The sequence below is a fragment of the Malaclemys terrapin genome, chromosome 10 (genome assembly GCF_027887155.1).
Source record: "Malaclemys terrapin pileata isolate rMalTer1 chromosome 10, rMalTer1.hap1, whole genome shotgun sequence".
NCBI classification, from domain to species: Eukaryota; Metazoa; Chordata; order Testudines; family Emydidae; genus Malaclemys; species Malaclemys terrapin.
The window spans coordinates 54,937,852-54,944,184 of NC_071514.1; positions in this window are offsets into that span (position 1 = coordinate 54,937,852).

The window sequence follows — 6,333 nt, forward strand, 5'->3', positions numbered from 1 at the left end:
GGCGGCCCGGCCCGGCCAAAAAGGGGGATGGTGCGCGGCCATCCGCCCACAGCGCCACCTGCTGGCCGCGCCGCGCGGGGCGCCCGAGAGGGGCGGGGCCAGGGGAAGAGTTTGTGGGGTCGAACCCGGAGAGAGGAGGTGTGTAGGGCTGGTGGAGAGGGTGTGTGGGGCCATTGCCTGGGAAGGGGAGAAGGAGGAGGGGCTGGTGCCCAGGGGAGAGGGAGTCGTGGGCCAGGTACACCTGGGGGAGAGGAGTGTGTGGGTTGATGCCTGGGGGGGCAGTGCTCAAGGGGCCAGAACCATGCTATAATGTGAGTGGGGGATGCACAGAGGGCTGGCAAGAGAGTGCTCTTTATTTCCCCTGTGCTGGGTTGGTGTTAGGAAGGGCTGGTGCCCCTCGTGTATGTGGGGTTGAGAGCAGCGGGGTGTGTCAAGTTACCTCCAGCCTTGGGCACTGCAGTGCCATGCTCCCTGCTGACTCTCACATGGACCAGAGCCAGCTGCAGACCCTGAGGCACCATAGGGTCTGTTCTTTTACGTTGCACATGAAAGTCAGCTCAGCTAACCCGCAGTGAATACTGCTAGTGTAGGGCCCTCCTCCGCTAGCATAGGGCTGAGCCATCCCCATGTCAGCACAGGGGCGCATCAGAGGTGTGGCTGGAGCAATGCTGCAAACTGGCTAATCTCAGTTACTGGAATGGCCCCTAGGAGCCATCGCAGCCCAGCCTAAATTATAGAAGCCCTGGGAGCGCCCCTTTTTTATGGGGTGGGCTGGGCTGGCACCCACCCAACCCCAGAATCCAGTGGCATCAAAAAGGGCATACAGCCTGCAGCTCAGAGCTGGTGCTTGAGGATTTAGTCAAGGTAGGATACAGCACCATTAGTGCTTGGATTGCAGGCTCTTCAGGATAGGAACTGGCTCTTTGTTATATTTTTACACAGTACCTAACACAGTGGGTTTGGGGCCTGTAGGTGTGACCACAATACAAATAAAGAATAATACGAGCACGGTGTTTACTGTATCACATATTTCTTGTTGTTAGTTAATCAGCAAATAATACTCAAACCTGCCTCAGTCATCACAGAGATACAGCCCAAGTGTTACATGCCAAAGCCCATAGACACACTTTCTAGTAGCTGTTCATACAACTTTCCTCTTTTTGAAAATGTAAAGGAAATATTGTAGCACCTAAAAGAACAACATCAGACCAATACAGCCAATTAATTAAATACAGCCCTCCAAGTGAGACCTCCAGGAAGGGTGGAAAGGGAGTTAGCCGGAACCCATTGCCAGAAGTAAAGATTAGCCTCTCTTCTGGGACATAGACCTCCCATCTCCAAACCCTGATGGCTTTCTGATCACATGGCCACTTCTTGTTCTCAGAGTGGCTCCTTCTGCACTAGCCTGTCCGGCTACCAGCCGGAGCTGGCTTTTGCTGCTCCTGGTGGAGTTGTGCTTTCTGAATTTGAGGCCAAGTATCAGAGCAGCCCCTGCTTATTTACAGCAGCTCCCCCACCCACACCCCACAGCCATAGGCGCGGCACTGCTTTCAGAATAACTACAGTGCAGAATGCTCTGGCCTCCCTGAAATGGCCCTTCCCATCCCTGGCCTGCGCCTATGCTGTCTGGATAACCCCTGTGCATCATTGGAATTCCTAGCTGGGGCCCCTCAGCCTCTTTCCAGGCCCATACGCCTCAGGAGTGGAGTAAAGGGGTCAGATTGCAGTTCATACCTGGGCACCCAGTGTCCTCCTTGGTTTTGTTCAGATATCTAACATTCTCTAACTTGCAAGTTGCTGGACACTCTTGTCCTAATATTTCTTCTAGTTTCCTTCTAGAAGCTTGTTAGATGTTAGCACCACTGGGGTGGTGCTGTGTCCCTAGAGACAGTGATCCTACCTCCCACCCACACCAAGATCTTCAACCCCATCCCCATTTGTCTTAAGACAAATGCAAAGTGCTCCACTTAGGAAGGAACAATCAGTTTCACACATACAGAATGGGAAGAGACTGTCTAGGAAGGAGTATGGCAGAAAGGGATCTAGGGGTTATAGTGGAGCACAAGCTAAATATGAGTCAACAGTGTGATGCTGTTGCAAAAAAAGCCAAACGTGATTCTGGGATGTATTAACAGGTGCGTTGTGAGCAAGACACGAGAAGTCATTCTTCCGTTCTACTCTGCACTGGTTAGGCCTCAGATGGAGTATTGTGTCCAGTTCTGGGCACCGCATTTCAAGAAAGATGTGGAGAAATTGGAGAGGGTCCAGAGAAGAGCAACAAGAATGATTAAAGGTCTAGAGAACATGACCTATGAAGGAAGGCTGAAAGAATTGGGTTTGTTTAGTTTGGAAAAGAGAAGACTGAGAGGGGACATGATAGCAGTTTTCAGGTATCTAAAAGGGTGTCATAAGGAGGTGGGAGAAAACTTCTTCATCTTAGCCTCTAAGGATAGAACAAGAAGCAATGGGCTTAAACTGCAACAAGGGAGGTTTAGGTTGGACATTAGGAAAAAGTTCCTAACTGTCAGGGTGGTAAAACATTGGAATAAATTGCCTAGGGAGGTTGTGGTATCTCCATCTCTGGAGATATTTAAGAGTAGGTTAGATAAATGTCTATCCAGGATGGTCTGGACAGTATTTGGTCCTGCCATGAGGGCAGGGGACTGGACTCGATGACCTCTCGAGGTCCCTTCCAGTCCTAGAGTCTATGAATCCCACAGCCACAACTTTTAGGTTACATCTACACTACAAGCTAGGGGGTGCGATTCCCCAGCTCATGAACACATACTTTCGCTAATTTTAATCGAGTTAGCATGAGTATAAATTGAAGTTTAGCAGCAATAGCACAGGAAACGGAGGCGCCGCTGAGCTGTGCTGAGTACATGTCCACTGGATTCATCCCACTTGCCCTTTTTGAATATTGGCACATCCAGGCTTCTGGAATTTTCTCAGTATTCTAAGATTTATTAAACATTAACATCAGCAGGCCAGAGATCTCCTCAGCCAACTCTTTTAGGACTCTTAGGTGCAAGATACTTGGGCCTGCTGATTTAAAAATGTTTATCATTAACAGATAGTGTTTAACATCCTCCTTGGTTACTAATAGACTGGAAGGTACTTCATCTTTGTGTGATACAAGCACATCATCCTGCTTCTTTTCAAATACAGAACAGAAATGTTTATTGAACACATCTGCCTTTTTTGCAACATTATTATCAATTTTACCATCTCCATGTAATTATGGGCCTGTCACAGGGTAGCTGGCCCTTAAAGGGAAGTTGGGCCAAGCGTCACCTGTGATGGATCAGTTACCTCCCAGCTGAGACTGATCATCTAGGGATCAACTGGTTATGAAAACCTGCAAGTGGCTTAGCTGGGGGTGGAGAGTTGCAGGGACTTGGCTAGCTTATATGACAGGCCCTGGAGCAGTGGGTTGCTCTGTAATCAAACTGGTAGAGAGCTGTAAAGAGTAGAAAGGCTCCTCCAAGAGAACTGGTTTTCCGAGCTAAAGGATTATTGATGTGCTGAATTGTGTTAATTAGAAGAAATAAAGTCAAAACCCTGAGAAAAGGGGCCTGAAACAGTCTCTCAGGGTGGGGGGTCAAGCCTTTCTGGGTAGTAGGGACAGAACAGCAGTCTGCAGGGTTTATATCATTGTTAAGGGTATATCAGCAACAGAAGAAATTCTAAAAACTCCTTATTGCTGTTAGCGATGAATTTTTCCCCTGATGACTTTAGCTTCCTGTATCAATCTTCTACACTTTATAACTTCTAATTTATATTGACTGTTATTTCCCCGTTTTTCCTTTTGTTATATATTGCTTTTTTAATTTCTATTTGCAGTCTTTAAATTGTCACTGAACTGGGATGGGTTTTTAGCCAAAGCTGTCCTCTACTGCTTTTTGGCCATTTAATAAACTCTTCCTAAAGCACTCTCAGAACTCTCAAATTTCATTTATATTTTTCTGTCTACATTTTTCTACCCAGTTAACTTTGCTCATCGTTTTCCTCTGCTTTGGGAAATTAGCCCTTTTGAAGCACGAAGTATATAATAACCATTTGGGAGTGGCCTTCATTTTTGCCTGTATTGAATGTAGTCCAGGCATGGTCCCTGGACAGTGGCAACCACCAACTTCCAGTCCAATGATTAATTCATCATCTTTATCTGTCATAATGAGGTTCAAAATGGTGAACTTTTTGTTGGAAAGTCATCCTCTGTTGACCCAGGCTGGATATGAATCAGTAACATAGCTATGAAAAGCTCCGGTTCAAATTATAATCATGCCCCTGTGTACTTTGCAACAAGCTGGGCCTCAATCAGCAACAAAGTCCCCAGATTCCTTTTCCACTAGAGGAGGCAGGATGGAAGTTCTGTGGCAGAATCAAGTCATTTTAAGCATGGAGGCTTATGGAATGAAACCTGACAGTGAATATTGCAGTCAGCACTGCAGACACTTTGTTACTTATCCAATGCAATTCATTCCATGCTACACCCACATTTTCAAAGGGCTGCAGATTTTTGTGTTGTCCTGGATCATGATCATTATTCAAAACTAACATTCCATGGCAATTAATGGAGCTGCTCATACCGCTTACAGCAAGTGTTGCCAGCTCCCTGGAAGCTCCAGCACCAGCAGCCAGCTCTGTGTTCTCTCTGCATGGTTGGAAGATTTTCTTCCCACTTGGCTGTTTCAGGAAGCATGCAATGCCCTCTAGTGGCACCAGTTTGCACAGGCACTATCACAGCCCAGCATCCTATTTTACATTCTCCTTTCAAAGTAGGATAACAATGGTGAACAGCGAGCAAGGGAAGTAAGAGCCAGATGATGTTCTCAAGCCCTGGCCTGAGTTGTGAAGAGGATGTAGGGGAGCCTTGCTGCAGCAGAAGCCTGTGACTCAGCCAAAATTCTACCTGTGGAACTGGGAAAGAGCGTCCTGACGTTGCAAAGAGCAGTTATGCCACCTCTTGCTGCATGTGCTCCCTGCTGCACTGGCTCTACTCTGCTGCCAAACAGAGGATCCAACCCCACCCTTGTGAGAAACTCACCAGCTGCAGTTCAAGGATGAAAAGCTCTTGGCAGATAAAGGGGTGTAAATAAAAGCAGCTGCTCCAGTCAGAGCGGCACTCACAGTGACCAAAGGAGAGGCAAAATGGGGACAGCTGTAATGTGGCAGGGCTGGGAGCAGTGCAGAGAAGCGACATGCAGAGCCCAGGGGAGATGAGTTCCATCATGTTGCATAACTGACCTACCCAGCCCAGACAAGCCTCCACAGCTGCTGCCCTCGGAGATTCCACAAGCTTGGGGGTGGTCCAGCTATGGAGGCATCTCCCACGCCCGAGGTGGTGGGGCTGTGGGGAGCTGCACCACATGGGGAGGCTCTGGGCCTTGCTCTGCTCCCACTCACATTGGTGTGCATGAGAGCACAGAGAGAAAGAAGAATCAGGTCCTGCCACTACCCAGAGCCTAGGGAATGAGGCCGGGGGAGGGGATAGACACATCCTCCGGGAGATGAGTTCTTTCCTGACCACCATCTCAGGGGGGAAGATTTATAAATGGGGCCATAGAGGCTGAGGTCTCCCTAGCTGACAGTGCCACTCAAAGAGGCATTTGGGGCTAAAGATTCACCCCTCCTCTAAAAAGTAGCAAGTGGGGAGGTTGGAGGGTCCTGGCTAGGGACCGGGGAGTAAGCAGCCTAGAGTTGCCAATTTGGGTTGGCTGTATTCCTGAAGATTTCATCACATGAGGTAGCCTTTAATTAAAGATTAATCTTTAATTCCTGGAGACTCCAGAACAATCCTGGAGGGTTGGCAACTCTAAACCAGCTGGGCTCTAGGTCTGCAGGCGTAGGAGTTGCAGGTGTGGGTGGAGACTGGGGCGATTGAGCCCCTTGAAAAGGGTGCAGTAGATCAGGTGGGCACCTGCCCCCTGAGTTCTGTGTAGGAGCTGAAAGGGATGAACAACCCCTCCCCAGCTGCCTCTTCCTGTCCCTGGAACAGCTGGCAAGCCCAAGTCCGCTCAATAGCTGCCAGAACTCCCCATGACTTCTTCAATGGGGCCAGGAATTCCCTGCTGGAGTGGGGTAAAACCTGGGAGGAGATGGGAATGCTCCGAGTTGGGATAGACTCTCCTAGTTTATTTTAGTGACAGTATGAACACAGTTCCTATTAATGCTTCTCACAAGGAAAGAAATGAGTATGTGTCTTATCCTGCCTTCACCTTCCACAGAGCAATAGTGGAGTCCCTATTGGATTTTATGGAGTCTCTGGCTCTTCTCCCTTTCCAGAGTTAAAACTCTGCTTGGGGTAAGATGTGTTATATATACACATTTAAT